Genomic DNA, 24,932 nt, shown 5'->3' with positions numbered 1-24,932 from the left:
CCCTTCTCCTCCCGCCCCCAACCTTTCCCAGCATCAGAGTCTTTTCCAGTGAGTCAACTCGTCTCATGAGGTGGCCAAAGTATTGGAGTTTCAGCTTTAGCATCAGTCCCTCCAATGAACATCCAGGATTGATCTCCTTTAGAATGGACTGGTTGGATCTCCTTGCAGTATAAGGGACTCTCAAGAGTCTTCTCCAACACCACAGTTCAAAAGCATCGATTCTTCGGCGATCAGCTTTCTTCACAGTCCAACTCTCACATCCATACATGACCACGGGAAAAACCATTGCCTTGACTAGACGGACCTTGGTCGGCAAAGTAATGTCTCTGCTTTTTAATATACTATCAAGGTTGGTCATAACTTTCCTTCCAAGGAGCAAGCGTCTTTTAATTTCATGGCTGCAATCAGCATCTGCAGTGATTTTGGAGCCCAAAAAAACAAAGTCTGACACTGTTTCCACTGTTTTTCCATCTATTTCCCATGAAGTGATGGGACCAGATGCCATGATCTTTGTTTTCTGAATGTTGAGCTTCAAGCCAACCTTTTCACTCTCCTCTTTCACTTTCATCAAGAGGCTTTTAACCATTTATTTAACTTATACAAAGACTACTTGCAAAGATTGGATAATTAAATAACATTGAAGTGATCATCATACATCTCTGGGATACTGGAAGGAATTCGTCAGATTGTGTATGTAGGCGAAGTGCCTAGAATGGTGTCTGGTCCCGAGTAAGTGCTCAATAAAGTAGCTTTAAGGGGAAAGCTCCGACGTAATAGCAAGAGTAGAAACGCTGGAATCAGATGCGTGTGCGTTACGATACTTGCACAGGGTAGTCCATCATTTTGCGTTGCTTTGAGCATCGCTATCCCAGTTACTATTATAATTCTTCTTTCCCCACTGTCACTGCCCCATTTAAAGTCTTGCTGACTCTCACAGGGTCCCTGGCCATGACCTTACTTTCCCTCACCCACCTCCTGTTTCTGTCTGGGCTCTGGAGTTCTGCACATGCCAGACTGAGTCGGGGGCAGGGGGCTGTGCAAAATGCTAAGCTGACCTAAACTCTCCCTGTGGCATTTGTCATAATTCTCCCTTGCTCTTACACTGCATCTTTGTGCACCGATCATTGCAGTGAAAAAGTCTGCCCTCACCTACCTTTTTGAATATTCACGTATCAGACCTTCAGCTTCAGACACTTGTCCTCTGACACTGCAGTCCTCCAGCTGCAAGTTTGGATCAACTTGTAGCTGGAAAAAAAAAAAAAACAAGAAGAATAAATGACTGTCAAAATGATTTTGACAGCCGACTGTCAAAAAGAAATGCCCTTTTTCCTTCAGAGACCTCCCCATTCTTCAAGGTCTTCCTCAACTTGACTTTTCTCTGAAGTGGTCCCAGGATCAAACCAGCCTTGCCTTCTTCCTTTATTGGCCATTAACCTGTAATGCTCCTGCTTATATTGCTCTCCTGATTCCTTTTACGTCCGTCCCCCATCCGTGATGACAGGACCTGTCTAATTTTCCCACATTTTCTTTGTCGTCTCTACTAGAACCTGACATGTGGCAACTGATGAATACATAGTACCATGTTGACAGGAGCTCATTTTGTTCCTGGCACTAAGGCTCATGTCAGCCTCACAAGCTGGGTGCTATTATTATTCTCGTTTGCATATGTGGAAGCTGAGGCACATAAAACTTAAGTAGCTTGCCTCAAGTCTCAACGCAATAAAAGGAGTGAAACTGGGGTTCCAAGCTGGGAATTTGACTATTGAGTATATAATCTCCTTATGTTCATCAAATCATTGATTATCATGAGTTAATCTATATCAAATCCTCTTTTTGCTGTGAGAAGGGCACACTAGGGGCCCACCCCCAGGAGAGCACAAACTTGGAGGTTTCCCCAAGTATCATGGGTTTCCCCATGATACTGATCCGTCATGGTCCTACTCCCTTGTAATCCACAGCACAGATCCTTGGCTTGGCCAAGTCATCCTGAAGCAGAATGAAGTGCCAAAATGTGCGTTCTGGGCCCTATTTATATAGTTTGCCTGTGTAGGAAGGAATGGCATTCAATCTTCCCTTATCATCTAAGAAAGCTCTGGATGTCACAGAAACATCCTGCAAATGGCATTTAAAGACTTTCGGCCCTACAGGCAAATGGGCCCAGCAAGATGGACCAACCCTGTTGTTTTGTCCTCATGGGCTGCAGATTACAGATGCTTGGTGGTTTCCTTGACAACCACACTAAACTGCTCCTGCACTGTGTCCTCACCTCCCCAAGAACTCAGAGCTTAGGCGAGGTTTCTCTCCCCTCCCCAAGAAGACTCTGAGTGACCAAGGAACTAAGTCTCCAAATGACCGGCTCAAGATCTTTGAGCATTTCCTGTGGTCAGGTGATAGAGGATCCCTGAGCTCATTGGGCCTGAAACCCAAGATCCAGGGGCCACGTAGAGTTGTGTGGTGTTTGTGAGATAAATGGAAGATTACAGTTCAGTTGGATACTAGAGACTCAGTAAAACTTGTATGTTTGTGTATTAGTTGGGCAGTTGTGTCTGACTCTCTGCAACCCCACGGACTGTAGCCCACCAGGCTCCTCTGTCCATAGGATTTCCCAGGCAAAAACACAGGAGTGGGTAGCTATTCCCTTCTCCAAGGGATCTTCCTGACCCAGAGACTCAAACCTGGATCTCCTGCATTGCAGGCAGATTCTTTACCATCTGAGCCACCAGGGAAGCCCTCAATAAAACTTACAAGAAAGCTAAATCAGCATCACAAACTTAATGAAAGTAGCCCAAGTTCACACTGTAACGACACAGATACATTATCATTAGAAAGCAATCCCCAAGTTTCTGCCATTTTTGGTGCACTCCCCGCTGTAAGGACACTGCTATGTGCCTTAGTACTCATTCCTGTTGACCCAGACGTCTAGACTTCGAGCTGAACTCCAGCGTGAGGTCCTTCAGACGGCTTGTGTTTGTCTGCTGGGTGGAGGTGGGTTGCCTCCCAACGCTTCTGGATTTGTGTGCAGCCGGACCTCAGTTCTACTTGGCGCCTGTCTCCTTAGCTGCACCTCTCACCCGCCCCGCGGCTTCAGCCACCTTGAAGGAGGCCTCCAGCACTCGGTGTATTGAGATGGCAGGCTCTAGCCCTGCCTGGAAATCACATCCCCAGCTGTGTCCATAAAAACACTGCAAGGCTCAGCTCAAATGCCGCCGTTTTGAAAAGCCTTACTCTGGCTCCCTGGCTGCCACGGGAGAGTGTCCTTTCCCTGAACGTCTGCCACCCTCAGGACGAGGGGAGGCAGCATGATGAAGAGGTAGGACTCTGGAGCCTGGCAGCTCTGCCATTTCCTACCTGGTGTGACCCCGGACACGCCTCCTCACCTCGCCTGCCCTGCGTGAAACGGAGGTCAGGGCGATGCCACCTCACGACGTTCTAAGGCATAAATAAAGCTCCTAGAACAGACTTAAGTGAGAGCAAGGAGGTGGAGCCTGTTTGTTATTGGTGCTGGTGGTGGTTTAGTCACGAAATCCTGTCCGACTCTTGTGACCCCATGGATTGTATCCCGCCAGACTCCTCTGTCCATGGGATTCTCCAGGCAAGAATACTGGAGTGGGTTGCCATTTCCTTCTCCAGGGGATCTTCTAGACCCAGGGATCGAACCCAGGTCTCCTGCATTGCCGGCAGATGCTTTACCAACTGAGCTATGAGGAAAGCCCAAATTGTTATTAGTATGTGGCTCTTTTTCCTGCTTTCCTCCTGCACACACATGCCCTCATTGCCATTATTCACCACAGGTCTAAACTTTCTAGATGTTTCTTACCGACATATCACCACGATCCTAGCATGATGCCTCGAATATGGTAGTCACTAAATACGTAGAAACATGTATGGTTTCCAGGAGAATACAGTCTTCCTGCAAGAAGTCACCTGGTCTAAACGTAGGGAGGTGGTATCTGAGTGAACTTGAGCATCTAGACAACGGCCTAGGTTGCTCCTGCCACCTCATCTGCCACCAAGCAAAAGCCGCTTTGTTGATAATATTCTGTCAGTTTGCTCTCTGCCTATCAGTTGGGGAGTTTTGAGCTACAATGAAAACAAAATTGTGCATGGTGAAATGTACCAGGATGGAACTGAGAGCAGTTTATCCTTTAAAGCATCGCATTTGCTTCCATAATTTAGGTAAATACTAGGGTTAGTAGTTAACTAGGCTGGCTTCCACACAGATCACAAAATTTACCTGCCTACAACACAAATTGTATTATTGACTTTTTTCCCTTTACTGGAGGCCTGGCATGCTGTGATTCATGGTGTCTTGAGAGTCGGACACGACTAAGCGACTGAACTGAACTGAACTGAACTGAATCCTTTTCTTTTTTTCCTTTTCAGATTGGGGGTATAGTTGATTTACAATGTTGCGTTAGTTTCTGCTGTACAACAAAGTGAACTTGGCTATATGTGTACACATATCGCCTCCTTCTTGAGCTCCCCCCCGTGCCACCCCCATCTTGCCCCTCTCGGTCACCACAGGGCCCTGAGCTGAGCTCCCTGTGCTGTACAACAGGTTCCCGTCAGCCCTCTGTTTGACACGGTCATGTACATATACCAGGTCTGCTTTCCCAGTTTGCCCCAATCCTATTGAAAAACAAAATTCTATTGAAGTAAAAAAACAAAAGCATATTTGGGCTTTGCCTCTCAATTTTTTTTTTTTAATCTTTACTAGGTGATAAATGCACCTTTGTAAAAACAAACAAACAAACAAAAACCAAGTATCCTATTCAGGGGCTCTGTGGATGTGTGGATTAGATTTCTTTTACATTTTCAGAAACCAACTCAGAAAGTGTTAATTGCTATGAATATCTAGTCAGCATTTATTTTAAAAATATAACATGATAAAAGATAATCAGAAAATAAACAATTATATAAAAGAACCGTAATAACCTTTTTCCACTAAATAGATAACTGCAATTTTTTTTTTACTTCTACATTCTAATTTTGATGTTTTTCTTAATAGCTTGTGATTAAAAATATTTATATGTTCAGAGAGCTGATTATAAGTTTCTGGATAATTTAAGACAGATTGTTAGAATTATTACCTTCCAATAGAAGAGTAAAAACACACAAACATGATCTGAGGTTCTTTACCATAAAGCAGTTATCTATATTCTTATGTTATTTCCAAAATATTTATCAATATTAAAAAATGATTATTTCTGAGAGTACACAATCTATTTTTGATATTATAATTATTATTTAACCAAAAGCAACTTAGACCAGGTACACATGAAGAAAAAATACAGAGTAATTAATTTTTCCAAGCAACCTCCTGGATAGAGCCAGGGCGGGCAGAATGCCAGATAACAGAGAGCCTGCCCTAACCTACAGCACAAATGCCTTCGAAATACAAAAACAGTTCAGGCTCTCTATTCAAATGGCCATCAGTGGTGCTGGCACCTGGGCCGTAAACACCCAGGGTCAGTTACTCTTACCCAGAATTAACTCAGATGGGAACGGGCAGCCGGCTAATTCCCTCTAATTGAATGTCATTTAATCACATCGTTTCCCCGACTAGCATTCTTAGACTTTTTTTTTTCTCTTTCTGTTTCTAACTTGTTTGCCCTCACTAATTAAAGAAATGTGCCGTGTTTGAAAACAAACAAAAAATAATTGGATATGCTGCTAGGAAAATTGCCCAAGAGACCACGCCAAAAACGTGTGCGGGTAATTCAAAACAAGCAGTTCCCCTCTTTTTTTTTTTTTTTTTGCTTTCAATAGCTATTTTAAGTCGCTGGCTGAATAGGCATAACTTGGCAGAGCAGCTAAGAATAGGCGACTGGCCCTCCCTCTGAAATGCAGCAAGGCTGGCTCGGAGCGCCCTGCTCCTCTGGGCTTCTGCAGAGATTGATCTAAGCAGAGCGCTGTCAGTTAAGACCCAACTTTCATTCCATGCTGTCTGCAGTTAGCAGCAGAGAAAGTTTAATTCTGAACTGTGAAAAGATTCAATAAGTCACCACAAATCACCCCAGCTGAAGCCCAAACTGAGTAATTTACACAGCACTTTGTGATCTTCAAACAGTTTGCAGTGGGCAATTATTCATGCCCGACATGGGGTCTCTGGGCCCAAGCTCCCTGTTTGTTCTAAGGCCGAGGAGAGGTGTTTGAAAACCGCGGGAGAAGACCAGAGGCCCAGAGATCACGGCTAATGTGACACCCCCAGGCCTAATCTTCTTAGAGCACCGGGATAAAATAAGTATCCATTACAAAATCGGCCTTCATCCTGCCCCCTTCCGAGCCCCCCACTCTGATAGCCAGCTCAGAGACAATTGCGCGATTCTAGACTTAATCAGGTATTAGGCGCTCTGGCAGGAGGAGAAGGGCTAATCTCCATATTTAGCCCATCTGTACCGGTGGACCTGACTCGCCGGCCCCTGATAGATCAAAAGGAATTGGCAAAAATCAGATTAAGGCTGGAGAAAGAGCGGGGGAGGTTCGAGCCGTGTAACAGGCACATTTTTTCTCCCTTGCCTTGGATGTGTGTACATTTATTAAGACCATGCGGTTAATCCCATGAGCTCTCAGTGCACTGTGCTTGCCTTTTTTCTTCTTCTCTCCCCCTTCTTTTCAACCAAAAAAAAAAAAAAAAAAAAAACCCAGCCATTAAAGTGAAATATTGTACAGATTGTAAAAATACGAGCGGTGCACAGTGAGGGCCCGTGGGGTGGGCCCGGTTTCGAGTCCAGCGATCGGAGCGTGCAGGCAGCCCGTGGGCTCTCTCGTCTGCCTGGGGGGTAAAGGGGCACGGGCCTGGTGTTTCCCGGGGCTCGAGACACACGGCTGAGCAGTGTGAAGTCGGCGGAAGAGACGATGCTAATTATGAACACAGGCCGCCACGCAGCCGGGCTGGCGGTGGGGCAGGTGTGAGCGCAGCCCGGCGACATCTGATCTCCGGGCGTGGCCGCCTTGCTGCGGAGCTCCGAGACAGAGCCGGGAGACATATGGGATGCCCCAGCTAAACCGGCTCCGTCTCCTCCTTTGCAGCCGGCCCCACACAGACGCGCCACCGTCGCTTTCTTGCCCGCTCCTCCGTGTTGTCTTCGCCAGCAGCACCGTCTCGCCCTGCGGTTCCTCACCGCAGCATCCCAACCGGGGCTCTGCGGACAGATGGGTGAGGGCCGCGGCGGCGTCACACCTCCCTGCTGCTGGGCGTCCCCTGCTGTCTGCAAACAGTGACTCGTGGGCAGCAGCCGCTCCCGATGCCCCGCGCGGGCCGCTCGGCCGTCCCCGGCGCGGTGGGCACCGGCCGCGAGAAGGGAAGGCTGGCGGAGGCCCTTCTTTCCCGGGAGCCCCCGCGAAGCGCCCGGAGTCAGCCGCGTGGCCGCTGGGTTTTGGCAGTGGAGCCACCTCATTAGAGCGGATTAAGTCGTGACGCTGAGAAGGATGAAAGGCGAAACGCGGCATCGTCTGTGGCCGCCGCGCCGCCCGCGCGGTTCGCGCTTTCAGCTCCCGTCTGCGGGAACCGGCCGGCACCGCAGTGGCTGCAGCGGGAGCTCTGTGTGTCGGGGTCCTCCCGGCTCGTGCCACCGCCTGCTGATGCTCGAGTCCAGATACGTTCAAAGGCAAAAGTCCGGAGCCTGAACATCTCCCCCCCAGGGACCCGGGAAGGCGGGGGCGATGCCATTTAAAAGTGAACACCTGAGCAACGCCCCCACGCTGGCAGGAGGGCCCTGAAATGAGCCGCCGTTCTGAGCTGGGCTCGGTCTCCGGTGTTTTGCCCTGAGTCACGCTGGCGAGCCACTGCCTTTGATTCTGCCTCATGAAACTCTGGAAAAACACGCCACGAGGGCAAAGTCGGGGTCCCCTGTCTCCTGCCTCCGATGGCCGCGTTTCTGAGGGTGAAGTTTTATTGATGGGGCCGCGTCTGCACTGGTCCCGGGCACGCTGCAGTTTCCCTGTCAATCTGGATGTGCCTTTTTTTCTGCTCAATGATAGGAAATAAAGAAAACCAGCTCCAGATGTAAGTGATTTTATGAGCAAGGGGTTAAGGAGTTCAGGAGGATTTCATATTGTTGAGAAGAGAGACTCGCATGGGGTGAAGCCCATCTGTGGTCAGGAAGGAAGGAGAGGAGGGAAGCAAAGCGGATCAGATGAACACATGGAATAAAAGCAAGGAGCTATCGGACAGCTCCGCTGGCCTTCCCCTGCTTCCCTATCTCCAGCTGTCGAGGGGATGTTTTTTTAAACTGGGTGGGAGGGGTGGGATGATGGTGTTGGAGGGGGTTTGCACTTTTCGGGAAAATTAGTGAGCAAAAACCCCTAAGTGCCCTGAGTTGCACACAGGAGCTTGGCGTGTACTTGTGACGAGTCGTGGTCTGGGGCTTCAGGACAGACTGAGGGTCGCCCTGAAGACGCCTAACCTCATGAGGTCCTCTCCGAATTGCCAAGTCTGGCCCGCACAGGGGAGGCGCAGGGCGAAGCCCATGAAGAGCGCTTGGCTGGGGAAGGGAGGACGCTCCAGAAGGGTGGAGTCTTTGCTCATTAGTGAGCCGGGGCATTTTTGTAAAGAAATAAATGGGATTCCAGTGTGCCTTGAAAGAATGCTGTGTATCGTCAGTAATTTGAGCTCCACAACGCAAGCAGATAATTTCAATTTAGAGTAAGCACTCTTCTTAATCCTCAGCACAGGTTGGCTCAGACAGCTGGTTTCCTTCATCTTGTATGTGAGTGTGTATGAGTGTGTGAATGTGTGTGTGAGTGTGAATGTGCGTGTGTGTGAGTGGGGGTGTGTGAGTGTGTGTGAATGTGCGTGTGTGTGAGTGCATGTCTGTCTGAGTGTATGTGATGTGCATGAATGCATGTATATGTGAGTGTGAGTGTGCGTGCATGTGTGTGTGAGTGTGTGAGTGTGTGTGAGTGTGTGAGTGTGTGCGAGTGTGAATGTGTGTGAGAGTCCATGTGTGTGAATGTGTGAGTCTGTGAGTGCATGTGCGTGTATGAGTGTGTGAGTGTGTGAGTGTATGTGTATGAATGCATGTATATGTGAGTGTGAGTGTGCGTGCATGTGTGTGAGTGGGGGTGTGTGAGTGTGTGTGAATGTGCGTGTGTGTGAGTGCATGTCTGTATGAGTGTATGTGATGTGCATGAATGCATGTATATGTGAGTGTGAGTGTGCGTGCATGTGTGTGTGAGTGTGTAAAATGTGTGAGTGCATGGATGTGAGCACGTGTGTGAGTGTGCATAGGTGTGAGTCCATGTGAGTGTGTATGAGTCTGCCATCCGCCCCACTTCTGGGGCAGCAGCCTTTCAGAGCTGATTCTGGAACGCACGTCCAACCTAAGGAAAGGCTTCGTGCCCCCAGCCCTCCACCGGCCTGTCCCGTTCTTCTTCAGGGCCTCACCATCCCCTCCCTCTAAACCAGTTCGAGGCCCCACCCCGGTCCCCAGCCCCACCAGAGAAGACCACCCCCTGCGATGGAGCCAGTGCCTAGGAAAGAGGGGCAGCCAGGCACGCGCAGGGTGGGGAGGGGCCCTGAGAACACGGGATGGGACGCGCGGATGGCAGAGGACGCGCAGATGGCTGAGTGGGGCGCCCAGCTTGCTGATGGAGCCATGGCGGAAGGAGGGCCAGTCCACTCGGATGATCCCAGACGTGGGGGACAAGACACTCTGGTGTGCGGCTTCCGATACAGGAGAAGGGGGCCCAGCACAGGAACCTGTTCTCTGCATCGTCGCCAGGTGGCCCCCAGCACGTGCAGACTCTCAGGCATCACACTGCCACCTATCCAAAGCAGAAACTCCTCCGTTTCCCGTGATGAACCCAAGTCCAGCTCGGGGCCTTGCTTCTCCATGCTTTGCGCCCTTTATAAACAACTTCCCTGGGGATGCGCGACTAAGGAGATGGTGAAGATGGAGGCCGCCAGACTCCGTCACCCTTTCCGTTCATCGTCTTGATTACATGTCTCTTCCTGTGCCTTAAGTCCGAGGAGTCTGGTAATGAACCATCAGAAAGGCCTGCAGGGGTGGTGGACTGGAGAGCCTTTGCCTCAGCAAGTCCAGGTGCCCAGTCTGTGATGGTTCAGCTCAGCCCCCTGCAGCATGTGGCTGGCCAAGAGCCTGCACTGAGGTGGTCATGGGTCCAGCGAGGTGACACTGGGTAAGCAGGTGGTGGGTCCTGGAGGGGGTGGCAGAGGGGGACATGGTGGTAGGTCCTGGGGGGCGCTGGCATTCTGCTGTAACATCTGTGCCCTGGGTTCTATGGAGAAACAGCACCCTGTGTCTTAGGCTGACCATAACATTGGAGGAGATCTTTTATTGTCCTTTAGGTGCTAAGTCATGTCTGACTCTTTGTGACCCCATGGACTGTAGCTGCCAGACTCCTCTGTGCATGGGATTTCCCAGGCAAGAATACTGAAATAGGTAGCCATTTACTTCTCCAAGAGGTCTTCCTCACCCAGGGATCAAACCCACATCTCCTGCACTGACAGGCGGATTCTTTACCACTCAGCCATCTGGGAAGCCCACGGGAGATCTTTGGGTAAATATAAGTCAATTAAGTACAAACATAAGCATCAGTCAGCTATATGCTTTATGTTTAAATAGAATCAACAAAAAAGATTTAGTGGTAATTTTTCAATAGCTTAAAGTGATATAATTAATAAGTATGAATACACTGTCTCATCTGTATAACCAAGGCAAGGATACAAGATGGAATAATGTGAAATACACAAAAGTGTGTAGAAAAACTCACATTAATATAATAATGCTGCGTATTTGTTGAATAAGCTCATTAATCCTATTCAGGAAATTCAGGATACTTTATGAATTTTGTGTTTCAGAACACATTATTAGAAGCAGATTAAAAAAATGATAGCAGTTGTGTTGGATGATTAATTACCACTGTCTGAAGCTGTACATTCCGGCCTGAGAATTGTCCTCAGCACTGCAGTTCTACAGATCTGTGGTGTCCAGGACCACAGGCCCAGGGCTGTCCGCGTAAATAAAAGCAGAAGTGGGCAGAGTGGCTTCCACATTCACTGAAGAAGCACTGCTGTTCTCTTTGGAGAAAAGATGAAGAAGGCCAGTGTGTTCCCCTTGAGATTAACCTGACTATTGGATCTGCCGACAGCAGGACCCTGGCTTCTCAGGCTGGAAGGTGTGGGAGCTGAAGGGGGGCCCGCGTGGGTCATGGGCCTTGGTGGGGGGAGTGCAGTGTGCCCCGTGGGCCCTCCATGGACAGAGGTGGAGACAGTTAGACGCAGGCGAGAAGGCCCCCTGTGCTGCCGCAGGATACGAGGCAGGTCTCCAGCACTGGGTCACGTCTTGGTTGCATGGACTGTCCACCAATGAGACACATTATTTAACCTGAATGATCTAAAAATTGCACATATTTGTGTTCTTGTCATGTTCATCTGATACAAATGAGAGCCGTGGTGCAAAGCCACCATCTCCATCACTCAGGGCCCCAAGACGTCTTCCTGCAGAAGGCCTGGCTGGCCCACCCACGCCATCTCTGCCGGGCGGGTTAAGCCTGCCTTCTGAGACCCCAGTGTCTCTGGGCTCCGCTGTGTCTCCCAAGGAGCTAGTGCTGTCCCGTGAATGCTTGTTGCGTGACTGTCTGTGAGCCCTCCAGGGGTTGTCTGAGAGACTGCTGGCCGGGTATCCAATTCATGGCCGCATGGCGGTACTTCACCCCTCTCCCTGCTGAAGGATCTCCAGACCATGAAGGTCTTGTGTCTTTGCTCGGGAGCAAACACACGTGTCACCTAAAGCTCACCAGTGTGTCACTTGCACATCTGAAATCTTTACAGCCAAGATCCTCAGTTAAGATGACCTGGTCCAGATCTTTACATTACCTCAGCATCTTTTGCGTGGTGTCTTGTGTCGTGGTCCCTGTGGGTTTATAGGATAAATACGCATCTGGGTGTGACTGCCTTGTCATGAAAGCACGCCTTGGCACGCAGGGAAGTTCTGCCACTTCTGGAAAATCTGAAGAACTCCTTGGGATCAAACACGAGCCCGAGCCTGTGTTTGTTTGGCTGGTGTGGTGGCACCGATACCTGCCCAGTTCCTCACTCAGAACAGCTGTACACACGCCAGGCTGAGGACCCTTGGGCTTCCCACGCCTGCGTCTCGAAACACGGCATCACCTTCGTGTCATAAGCGAGTTTCTTCTGTGTTGTAATGCAGACCGATGAAGGATGGTTCGGAGTCTCTGCTTCGTCCCTGGGAAGGCCAAGCCCGCGTGGGACCAGGCGTGTGTGGACAGCCTGTCGGCACCAAGGACGTCTTTGCGTGAAGGTCACGGCCGTGAGCGCATCAGGAGGCGGGGGCGCTGCGCTGGCCCCAGCCTCCCCTCCATCCAGGCAGCAGCTGCACCTTAGAGGACGCCCCTTTCAGCTCTAAGTGCTGCCGCTGCCCGTTATCGGCCGGCCGCCAGCGGGCTCAGGGGAGAGGCACTATCTCCCATGGCCATGAAAATTGATATTGAACATGGAAGGGGAGCCTCACAAGCTGATAGCAATTAGCTAAAAAGGATTTGCGACTCCGCGATTCATCACGCCGGGGGACCAAAGTCATTTGCAGACGGGCTCTCCAGAGACCCTGGGCGCACAGCTCCGCTCTCTGCCTCTGTTTCCCTCCCACTGGGGTGTGACATTTCCGGCTCTTGGAGCCCCCCTTCCAGCACAGGGGGCTGCCGCAGCCTGGGGACTAGCTTCTGTCACAGGCGCCGGTGTGAGGAGGTGCTCAGAGCCAGTCCTGGCTGCTGCCTTAGATTTAGATGCTCAAGCAGGAGAAGAGATATCAGCGTCCTTAAGAGTCTGCTGTGCTGTTTGTGTTTCGGAAGTAATTTGTGCCTCTGGGTCAGGACGCCAGTGGCACCTAAGTTCTGATCAGAATGACAGTGCTAAGGTGTCTGAAGGGTCTAGAGATTATTTTCCAAAAAGAAAATGAAGGCGCCTCACGTGACTGTCCTAGAGCCCCAGCAGGCCTGTCATCACCTGATCCACTGCCTTCTGCTTGTGTGAATGCGGTATCCTTTCCTTAGCTGTAAAGCCATTGCACCAACAGTTTTCATAAGCCCTAGAACTCAGGGGATCACCTGGGTAATGGCAGGCAGTTTCGGGACCTCTGAAATCCGCCTCTTGCCAATTCTGAACCCGTAAGGGGTGTCGCTACCTTTCTCCATCTGGTCTCTTCCTCTGGATCTTCCGTCCCCTCTCTCCCCAGAGGATAGGTCTCCTTGTGCAATAGCCCCCCATTTAACTTCCTGAGGGTTATCTCAGAAGTAACCCCTGCCCCATGCGGGGAATTCTGACCCGAGGACTAGGAAACGCCCTCTCAGCTCCCAGCAGAGAGCCATCCCCTTCCGGCTGAGGTCTCCTGCGTGTGTCCCTCTTTGGAGTGACGCTGTGCTTGCTGAGGACTCCCAGGTCTGTTTGGACTTGGGAGCCACGCCTTCCCGCACACACGGTATAAGCCTGCGAACGCCTGACAGATAGCCCTCTTATCTCATCGGTGTGTTCCAATTAGAGGGCAGGTTGTCTCCCTGAGTTCTGAGTCTGAGATGGAGAGATTCCATCCCTCACCACCGGGGCAGAGCGGGTCCCGTGGCAGCGCTGCAGGAGAGCCAAGACAGGCGCCCGCATGTCCTCTGTGCCCCCGGGCGGGCGATGCCAGTGACGCCTGGGGCAGCGTCTGCTTAGCAGACTGTGCTCAAAACTGCGGACGGCTCCCTGTCCCTGTGGGGGAGTGAAAGCAGGTAAACAGATCCCTCCCTGGGAACTGGATCTCGGGACCTTGTGTCTCAGAAAGGTCGAATAAGATAGAGAAGGAATATGTAAATGCAGAGGAGTGCATTTGCTTGCGAGCTTGCTGGGAAGGGGGCTGGGGAGCTTGGCTTGTGGAGCGAGGACAGGAAACATGAGCCCTGGGTAGGATGGAGCACTGGCTCTGGAGCCACTGTTCCCGGCCTGATGGCTCTGACCTTGAGAAGGTGGCTCTCCACCCTTGCCTGCCCGGCGCTCAGGCTGGGAGCGTTGGCATGGGGGTGAGGTGGTACCAGGGTGGAGCTGAGCAGTCACCTGTGCAGCAGGAGGCCTGGACCCATGATGGGGAGACCCCTGATGGGCGGCGGAGCTTTGCCCCTCTTGGTCCCCACAGGCTGACTCTTCCAGGCCGAAAGTGCGTCTCATTTTCTTTCTCTAACCCAAGCCCTTCCGATGTGCTTCTCCCGCATCTGATCTGTCTGTTAGCCCACTGGCCCTGAGGGTCTCAGGGAACCCCAGGTGGGTGAGGGGCTGTGGGTTCAGCCTGGGTCTGCAGGCACCCGGCTCCGGCGCTGGCCCACAATGGGCAGGTGCCTCTGTGCTCAGCATTCTCACTGCGAGCAGACCCGTCAGACAATCTTCTCTGAGTGACTTGATGATATCTGACAAGGTACTTAGACCAATGGGGATGGCACACAAGCAGACACACAGGTTACTGGTTGGTGATGGCCCTGGGTGTCTTCTTCTCGTTCACTTGCCTGTTGCCGAGCTTACTGACACACTCGGGCTACAAGGCCAACTGGCTGGGTGGCATGAAATGGCTCGGGGAGGCCCCTGGTTCCTGCCCAGTCCTGCGGGAAGCCCATGTGCCCATAGGCTCCAGTGCTCCCATGTGACCTCCAGCTGGTGAGGCTGCAGCCCAATCTCATGGCCTGGAGCTGCACGCGTCCCAGACACTGGGGGTGGGGGATGTCCAACTCCCAAGGACAGGCCTTCAGCCAACATGGGCAACCTGGATGGACACACCCTTCCCCTGACCTCGCCTGCACCAATCTGAGTCTGAGCCAGGAAGCTTCTGGAAGGAAGGGCCCAGAGATAGCTGTGTCACTGCCCCTGGAGTCAGCCCCTTCACAAGCATCATCATCCGGCTGCTCCTGGTCCGGGTGCTTTCCGCCTGGGCCCTGCACCCCGTAGATCCATGGCTCCCACTGGCCTCACAGGCTCTCCCAAGGCCAAGCCAGCACAGGGTGGATGCTCTGGCACTTCCTGACAATGATCAGTGTAGGCTGCACACATCAAGGGAGCCACAGGGTAGCGAAGCGTCCCTTGCATAGACCACGGCCCGCTGGACAAGCCTTGTCCTCAGGGATGGGCTTGCACCCTCAGGGTCTAGTTGCAGGGGTGTGGACCCTCTGGGAGAAGCCCCAGGGCCTGCTCAGCGGACAGCGAGTGCACGGTGGGGCTTCACTGGGGGATAGGCCAGGGGCGACTTGGCTGGTAGACCTAACCTAAACCCAACCCCAACCCTAACCCTAACCCTCATCATTTTTTCTGCTGCCATCTTGGCTTTGATTCAGAGGATGATCGTAGATGTGTATGTTTCCAGGCACTGAGGTATCAAAGCTCCAGAGACGGAATGCCCTACAGCAAGGGACACGGGTTTATTCTCTCACAGTCCTGGAGTCTAGAGGCCCGAACCCAGGGGTCAGCAGGGCCACGCTCGCACAGAGGCTCTGGGGAAGACCCCCTCCCCTTGCCCAGCTTCTGGGGTGTGAGGGGTCCCCTGGCTCATGGCCGCTTCTCTCCAGCCTCTGCCTCCGTCCTCACGGGCCTCCTCCAGTTCCATCCATGTCTTCCCCCTGGGTGTCTCACATTGCCTCTTTTTTCTCTTGTAAGAACACCTGTCACTGCTTCTTAGGCACATCTAGTTAACCCAGGACCACCTCTTCTCCAAATTCTTAACTTGATCCCATCTTCAGAGACCCTTGTTTCAAATAAGTCCAGGACTTGGACACAGTTTTTTAAGGGCCATCACTCAATCCACTGAAGATGCCTTCGGAGACACTGAGGAAATGAGCCAATCGGAGCAAACTGGTTTATAGAGAGGCAAGGGGGGCACAGGTAAGTCATCCCCTTTGGCCCTAGAAAGCACCCTAATAGGTGCCTTAGATCCAGGAGCGAAGAAGGAGGAAGATTAATTCTTCACAAAGGGTTTCATGATTTATTAAATGCTTTTGTACAAAATCTTATTGTGTGTTTTACTGAACCTTGTTTTTTTACTTTTTGTGAGTATAATGTAGGCTTAGCATAAGTCACGGTGGAGACTGTCAAAATCTGCTGACTTTGCACCGTCACTGAGCCGCGTGTTCACAGAATTTTGATTGTTTTGGAACTGTGTTCACTTTATGGCTTTAAACAAACAGAAAAGGCGAAGTCCCCGCATTAGGCAATGTGCAAATAATCATGGATTTTGTAGCTGCAGAAGAATCTGACTTCACTGAATCCTTGTTCACCCCTTGGGCCACAAGGACCTGGGACCTGGTGGGTCCATGTGTTTGTTGATTGACTTCTCGTGGAGACAAAGGGCAAAGGGGACACGGGAGTTGGAAAAAGTCATGGGAGCTGTGGGTGAAAAGCAGGTCACTTTGACTCCAGACTGGACTTCCCCAGGGACTCAGAAGGTAAAGAATCCGCCTGCAATGCAAGAGACACGGGTTTGATCTCTGGGTCAGGAAGATCCCCTGGAGGAGGGCATGGCTACCCACTCCAGTGTTCTTGCCTGGAGAATCCCATGGACAGAGGAGCCCGGTGGCTACAGTCCATGGGGTCACAGAGTCAGACACGACTGAGAGTCCATCACTTTCACTTCCGACTCTAGAAGCCACAGACTGGCAGCTTTGAGTTTACTGCCTGAAAAACAAGGAAATTTGAAAAATTCTAAAGCAGAGAAGAGCTAGAGTTTGGACAAAAAGAAAATAAAGACAAACCATTCCCATTGTTGGGTCTATTATGCTTGAATTGTGAATCCCCTGAATATATGTGTTGAAGACCTATTTGAAAATAGGCTGATTGCAGGTGTAATTAGTTAATATGTGGTCAAGCTGGGATGGCGGTATTGTATGCTGGAAAATGCAGAATGTAGAGAAAAGAAATCAAAGGAGGTCTAAATAAACGGGAGACAATCTTGTTCAAGGACTAAAACACTCAACACTCTGACGATGTCCATCCTCCCTAAATTGATACACAGGTTTAAGATTCTTTTTGTAAATACAGACAAGAATTTCCCCAAATTTATATGACGCTGAATTTGAAGCTCCAATCCTTTGGCCACCTGATGGGAAGAACCAACTCATTGGAAAAGACCTTGATGCTGGGGAAGATTGAAGGCAGGAGGAGAAGGGGACGACACAGGATGAGATGGCTGGATGGCATCATCTACTCAATGGACATGAGTCTGAGTAAACTCCAGGAGATAGTGAAGGACAGGGAAGCCTGGTGTGAGACAGTCCATGGGCTCACAAAGAGTCAGACACGACTGATTGAACAACAAAAAGGTACTTAAATAGCTAGAGTCATTCTGAAAAAAGAAAAATAAAGTAGGAGGAATCACTCTATCCTACTTAAAGATTGTCTCTATTTGCATATTTCCATATATGTATATATCTACATAGACATACATAAATGTATAGTAAGACTGTGTGACTGTGTGACATTGGAGGAGGAGTAGAACTTCAATTTGTAAAACAAAAATAAGAAATAGGCCCTTACAAGTCCAGCCACCTGTTTTTTGACAAAAATTCAAAAGCAGCTTAATGGAAGAAGTAAAGCCTTTAGAGCCCATGTTGCAGAGGTGACTGAAGAACCTCTAGGAAAAAAAAAATGAACTAGGCTACACTGCACACTTGACACAAAAATTCACTCAGAATGGATCATGAATGTAAAACACAAAAGTATTAAACTTTCAGAAGACAGTACAGAAGCGTGTGTTCAGGAACTAGGGCTGAGTGAAAAGTTCTTCAGTTCAGTTCAGTTCAGTCGCTCAGTCGTGTCCGACTCTTTGCGACCCCATGAATCACTGCACGCCAGGCCTCCCTGTCCATCACCAACTCCCGGAGTTCACTCAAACTCATGTCCACAGAGTCGGTGATGCCATCCAGCCAGCTCATTCTCTGTCATCCCCGTCTCCTCCCGCCCCCAATCCCTCCCAGCATCAGAGTCTTTTCCAGTGAGTCAACTCTTCCCACGAGGTGGCCAAAGTATTGCAGTTTCAGCTTTAGCATCAGTCCTTCCAATGAACACCCAGGATTGATCTCCTTTAGAATGGACTGGTTGGATCTCCTTGCAGTACAAGGGACTCTCAAGAGTCTTCTCCAACACCACAGTTCAAAAGCATCAATTCTATGGTGCTCAGCTTTCTTCACAGTCCAACTCTCACATCCATACATGACCACAGGAAAAACCATAGCCTTGACTAGACAGAACTTGGTTGGCAAAGTAATATCTCTGCTTTTTAATATACTATCTAGGTTGGTCATAACTTTCCTTCCAAGGAGTAAACATCTTTTAATTTCATGGCTGCAATCAGCATCTGCAGTGATTTTGGAGCCCAGAAAAATAAAGTCTGACACTGTTTCCACTGTTTCCGCATCTATTTTCCATGAAGTGATGGGACCAGATGCCATGATCTTAGTTTTCTGAATGTTGAGCTTTAAGACAACTTTTTCACTCTCCTCTTTCACTTTCATCAAGAGGCTTTTGAGTTCCTCTTCACTTTCTGCCATAAGAGTGGTATTATCTGCATATCTGAGGTTATTGATATTTCTCCCAGGGCACTTAATCCAAAGCTAAGAAAACCCACATTCACACAAAGCACTGCAGATCTGCATGAAGCGGTGTCACTCGCAACAACCCCAAACTGTAAACAGCCCATGTCCTTCTGTAGGTGAACAGTCATACACACTGTGTCCAAGGGATCTTGGAGCACGACTCAGCGATCCTGAAGGCAGAATCCCTGGTGTGCATGCTTTGTGCATGGACTCTCCAAGTATCATCAGAGTGAAAACAAGCCCATCATTGAAAGTGATGTATTCCATGATTCATTTGAATCATTCAATTTGATGATATTCTTGAAATTACAACGTGAAGGATGGAGAACAGGCCAGTGATGATCCAGATTCAGGACGCAAGAGTCTGACTATTAAGGGTAGAAAGGGGGCGATTGGCATGGTGCTGTCATAGTCCGAGGGCTGGATTGTGATGTGGCCTCGGGGATCTAACTTGTGATCAAACGGCACAGGTCATAGACACACATCATCACGTCAGTGTCAGAGGCTGTGTGATTATGTAGCACGTAACCGTGGAAACCAGATGAAGAGCACAGCGGACTCCTTCATACTATTTTTGTAATTTCCTGGGATTTTTAATTCTTTTCAAAATAAACTTAAGAGCGGAAAAAGAAGCCAAAATGAATGAATTTTAAAATGAAAGTATCAGTCAGTTCAGTTCAGTTGCTCAGTCGTGTCCGACTCTCCGCGACCCCATGAATCACAGCACGCCAGGCCTCCCTGTCCAACACCAACTCCCGGAGTTCACTCAAACTCATGCCCAGAGAGTCAGTGATGCCATCCAGCCATCTCATTCTCTGTCGTCCCCTTCTCCTCCCGCCCCCAACCTTCCCCAGCATCAGAGTCTTTTCCAGTGAGTCAATTCGTCACATGAGGTGGCCAAAGTATTGCAGTTTCAGCTTTAGCATCAGTCCTTCCAATGAACACCCAGGATTGATCTCCTCTAGAATGGACTGGTTGGATCTCCTTGCAGTCCAAGGGACTCTCAAGAGTCTTCTCCAGCACCACAGTTCAAAAGCATCAATTCTTTGGTGATCAGCTTTCTTCACAGTCCAACTCTCACATCCATACATAACCCCGGGTAAAACCATAGCCTTGACTAGATGGACCTTTGTTGGCAAAGTAAAGTCTCTGCTTTTTAATATACTATCAAGGTTGGTCATAACTTTCCTTCCAAGGAGCAAGCGTTTTTTAATTTCATGGCTGCAATCAGCATCCGCAGTGATTTTGGAGCCCCAAAAAACAAAGTCTGACACTGTTTCCACTGTTTTTCCATCTATTTCCCATGAAGTGATGGGACCAGATGCCATGATCTTTGTTTTCTGAATGTTGAGCTTCAAGCCAACCTTTTCACTCTCCTCTTTCACTTTCATCAAGAGGCCTTTGAGTTCCTCTTCACTTTCTGCCATAAGGGTAGTGTCATCTGCATATCTGAGGTTATTGATATTTCTCCCAGCAATCTTGATTCCAGCATGTGCTTCTTCCAGCCCAGCATTCCTCATGATGTACTCTGCATAGAAGTTAAATAAGCAAGGTGACAATATACAACCTTGACGTACTCCTTTTCCTATTTGGAACCAGTCTGTTGTTCCATGTACAGTTCTGACTGTTGCTTCCTGACCTGCATACAGGTTTCTCAGGAGGCAGGTCAGGTGATCTGGTATTCCCATCTCTTTCAGAATTTTCCACAGTTTATTGTGATCCACACAGTCAAAGGCTTTGGCATAGTCAATGAAGCAGAAATAGATGGTTTTCTGGAACTCTCTTGCTTTCTCCATGATCCAGCGGATGTTGGCAATTTGATCTCTGGTGCCTCTGCCTTTTCTAAAACCTGCTTGAACATCTGGGAGTTCACGGTTCACATATTGCTGAAGCCTGGCTTGGAGAATTTTGAGCATGACTTTACTAGCTTGTGAGATGAGTGCAATTGTGCAGTAGTTTGAGCATTCTTTGGCATTGCCTTTCTTTGGGATTAGAATGAAGACTGACCTTTTCCAGTCCTGTGGCCACTGATGAGTTTTCCAAATTTGTTGGCATATTGAGTGCAGCACTTTCACAGCATCATCTTTCAAGATTTGAAATAGCTCAACTGGAATTCCATCACCTCCACTAGCTTTGTTCGTAGTGATGCTTTCTAAGGCCCACTTGACTTCACATTCTAAGATGTCTGGTTCTAGGTCAGTGATCACGTTATCGTGAATATCTTAGGCGTGAAGATCTTTTTTGTACAGTTCTTCTGTGTATTCTTGCCACCTCTTCTTAATATCTTCTGCTTCTGTTAGGTCCATACCATTTCTGTCCTTTATCGAGCCCATCTTTGCATGAAATGTTCCCTTGATGTCTCTAATTTTCTTGAAGAGATCTCTTGTCTTTCCCATTCTGTTGTTTTCCTCTATTTCTTTGCATTGATGGCTGAGGAAGGCTTTCTTATCTCTCCTTGCTATTCTTCGGAACTCTGCATTCAGATGCTTATATCTTTCCTTTTCTCCTTTGCTTTTCGCTTCTCTTCTTTTCACAGCTATTTGTAAGGCCTCCTCAGACAGCCATTTTGCTTTTTTGCATTTCTTTTCCATGGGGATGGTCTTGGTCCCTGTCTCCTGTACAATGTCACGAACCTCCATCCAGAGTTCATCAGGCACTCTATCTATCAGATCTAGACCCTTAAATCTGTTTCTCACTTCCACTGTATAATCATAAGGGATTTGATTGAGGTCATATCTGAATGGTCTAGTGGTTTTCCCTACTTTCTTCAATTTAAGTCTGAATTTGGCAATAAGGAGTTCATGATCTGAGCCACAGTCAGCTCCTGGTCTTGTTTTTGCTAACTGTATACAGCTTCTCCATCTTTGGCTACAAAGAATGTAATCAATCTGATTTCGGTGTTGGCCATCTGGTGATGTCCATGTGTAGAGTCTTCTCTTGTGTTGCTGGAAGAGGGTGTTTGCTATGACCAGTGCATTCTCTTGACAAAACTCTATTAGCCTTTGCCCTGCTTCATTCCGTGCTCCAAGGCCAAATTTGCCTGTTACTCCAGGTGTTTCTTGACTTCCTACTTTTGCATTCCAGTCCCCTATAATGAAAAGGACATCGTTTTTGGGTGTTAGTTCTAAAAGGTCTTGTAGGTCTTCATAGAACTGTTCAACTTCGACTTCTTCAGCGTTACTGGTTGGGGCATAGGCCTGGATTACTGTAATATTGAATGGTTTGCCTTGGAAACGAACAGAAATCATTCTGTCGTTTTTAAGATTGCATCCAAGTACTGCATGTCGGACTCTTTTGTTGACCATGATGGCTACTCCATTTCTTCTAAGGGATTCCTGCCCACAGTAGTAGATATAATGGTCATCTGAGCTAAATTCACCCATTCCAGTCCATTTTAATTCACTGATTCCTAGAATGTCTATGTTCACTCTTGTCATCTCCTGTTTGACCACTTACCTTAGCTACCCAGGGATGTGCCTCGAAACACAGAGGGTTGAAGCACAAAACAGGGGATACGGGAGCTGTCGCCTGTGTCGGCTGTGTGATTGTAAAGCAAATAACACCATGCTGTAAAAGTGGATTGGCACAGCGTACGCAGAAAAAGTATCAAATTGCACATTAGAACTTTCAACAGCCCATTTAGGGTGGCAGAGAGTACAGAGAAGGACTCCAACATAATATTTACAGATGTTAATTCTTTAAAAACCATGGAAAAAATATGGGAAAACGAGAGGTTTTGGAAAGCAAGTGGTTAATAAAAGCATTGCTTCTGCTTTTCTTTGCACTTTTCTGTAATCTTGAAGCATTGCAGAAATGATGAGAAAGCAAGTCACACATACAGAGACAGGGAGATGTAGCGAGCTTGTTTAGGTCTTTTCTAGAGGGCAGAGGAGGCTGAGGAGGCTGTGATGGGGAAAACGCCCGCTCTCCGCCTGCTGATTTAACTGCTGTTTGCTTTGAAATTGAATGATAGATTTAGAGTGATTTCTGATTCAATCAGAAGAGGCAAGTGTGGATATTGTGTGGGTTTAGTAAGAGAAAAACAGAGGGCACATTTCTCCCTGCAGGCTGCCTCTCCTGATGGCAGGTTAAAAGGGACTCAGAGCTTTCTCTGGGGCCGGGGTTCAGAGTAATTCTGGAGTCAAGAGTGAGGCCAGAGGAGGGGAGACAGCAAAGGCACCAGCCGCATGCCAATGAGGAACTCCCCGCCTCGATGCGTGTCCGAGAGGCCCTGCCTTGTGTGTGATGCTCCGTCCCCAGGGCTCGGTCCTCAGCTCACCCTTCTCTTCCTGTCCTTATTCCTGGGTTTGGATGGAGGGGAGGGGACTCAGAACCAAGGAGCTCCTTGAATTTAGCTTTGAAAAGCATCAGACAAAGGTACCAGGCTTGGTGTTCACCTGTAAACCATTCTCCTGAGCAGAGGAATGGCTCTGTATCCCCATCACACACAGAACGTAGCCCTGCCTGATGAACAGCCGTGGGTTAGGAGTTAGTTCATCCCTTTGAACACGGAGGTTTTCTGTTCTTAAATCACATGGACAGTTGGTTGTAGGTGGCTGCTGTCCACCGAATATTTGCACTTCCCTGCCCCAAATTCATGTACTGAAAGCCTAACCCACAGCGATGGTATTAGGAGGGGGAACATCTGGGAGGTGATTAGGTCAAGGGGGCTGGGGCCCTCAGGAATGGAGTTAGTGGCCTAACTAACATTCCTTCTGCTATGTGAGGACACAGAAAGGATACAGCAGTCAGTGAGCCAGGAATTGGACCCTCAGCTGACACGGGGTCTACCAACAGCTTGATCTGGGACCTCCCAACCTTCAGAACCATAAGAAGCAAATTTCATTCGGTCGTAAGCTATCCAACTTGTGACATTCTGGCATTCCCAAATGGACCAAGGTGGTGGCATCAGAAACTTTAACTGTCCAGAGGAGAGTTTGGTTAAGAATCCAACAACAGAATAGAATTCATTTTCAATGTGAAAATAAGTGTTTTTCAAACTAGTTTATGGTTAGATTTCTTGTTCAGTAGCTTGGTTGTGTCCGCAACACTATGGACTGGTTTGCAATTCTATGGACTGCAGCACACCAGGCTTCCCTGTCCTTCACCATCTCCTGGAATTTACTCAGACTCATGTCTATTGAGTCAGTGATGCCATCCAACCATCTCATCCTCTGTCATCCCCTTCTTCTCCTGCCTTCAATCTTTCCCAGCATCAGGGTCTTTTCCAATGAGTTGGCTCTTCCCATCAGGTGGCCAAAGGATTGGAGTTTCAGCTTCAGCATCAGTCCTTCCAATAAATATTCAGGACTGATTTCCTTTAGGATAGACTGGTTGGATCTCCTTGCTGTCCAAGGGACTCATAAGAGTCTTCTCCAACACCACAGTTCAAAAACTTCAATTCCTCGGTACTCAGCCTTCTTTATGGCTCAACTCTCAGATGCATACATGACTACTGGAAAAACCATAGCTTTGACTACATGGACCTTTGTCAGCAAATTAATGTCTCTGCTTTTTAATATGCTGTCTAGGTTTGTCATAGCTTTCCTTCCAAAGAGCAAGCATCTTTTAATTTCATGGCTGTAGTCACCGTCTGCAGTGATTTTGGAGTTATGGTTAAATACTCTTTGATTAAATAGCATTTAGTGTGTGGTTAAATTCTATTTGATTACAAAATAGAGCACACCAGGCAACCATGGTGACAGAATTGACCCCTGTGCAGACTGGTACCTAGGATGCTGTTCCCTGAGGACTTGGACTTGAGACAACAGCCACTGAGGTCTGAGTCCTGTTGACAACCAGGGCATCCATTCCCAATCGACCAGCGAGGATGAGATGACCGGCTCCAGATGACACTGACCACACCTATGACAAACCACGAGCTGGGGTCTAGCTAAGCTGAACATGGATGGCTGACTTACAGAAATAGCAAGAAAATAGATACTCATTGTTTTAAGTTACTAAATTTGGGGGTAATCTATTGGCAGTCAATAATTACTAAGACAGAAACTTTACAGAATGAAGTTTAAAAATAAATGTAAATATATTAAAAAATCTTTATTTCCCCTCTCACTAAATCAATTTACAACTTTCCCTGGCTGGTCCTTCACCATCACTGCTACACTGGATATTATCAAAACTCTAGTCTTTGAATGAAATAAATGAATTCTAAAGTAGTAAAAAGCACCTGAAGAAGTATGTTCCTGGGTACTTTGTCAAAAATCACAGGAGCAGATTTCATTTGTTGGGGAGCTTCCAGTTTGGCTGATACTGGATATGTGATATTTAAGTATTTTATGTACACCCAGAGGCCCTTTTCTGTATTACAGAGTTTTTGCAAACTCTGAAAT

The sequence above is a fragment of the Moschus berezovskii genome, chromosome 18 (genome assembly GCF_049115385.1).
Source record: "Moschus berezovskii isolate FMDL1 chromosome 18, NW_MosBer_1.0, whole genome shotgun sequence".
Lineage (NCBI taxonomy): Eukaryota > Metazoa > Chordata > Mammalia > Artiodactyla > Moschidae > Moschus > Moschus berezovskii.
The sequence above is the reverse complement of the archived record's forward strand: the minus strand, read 5'-3'. Positions refer to the sequence as shown.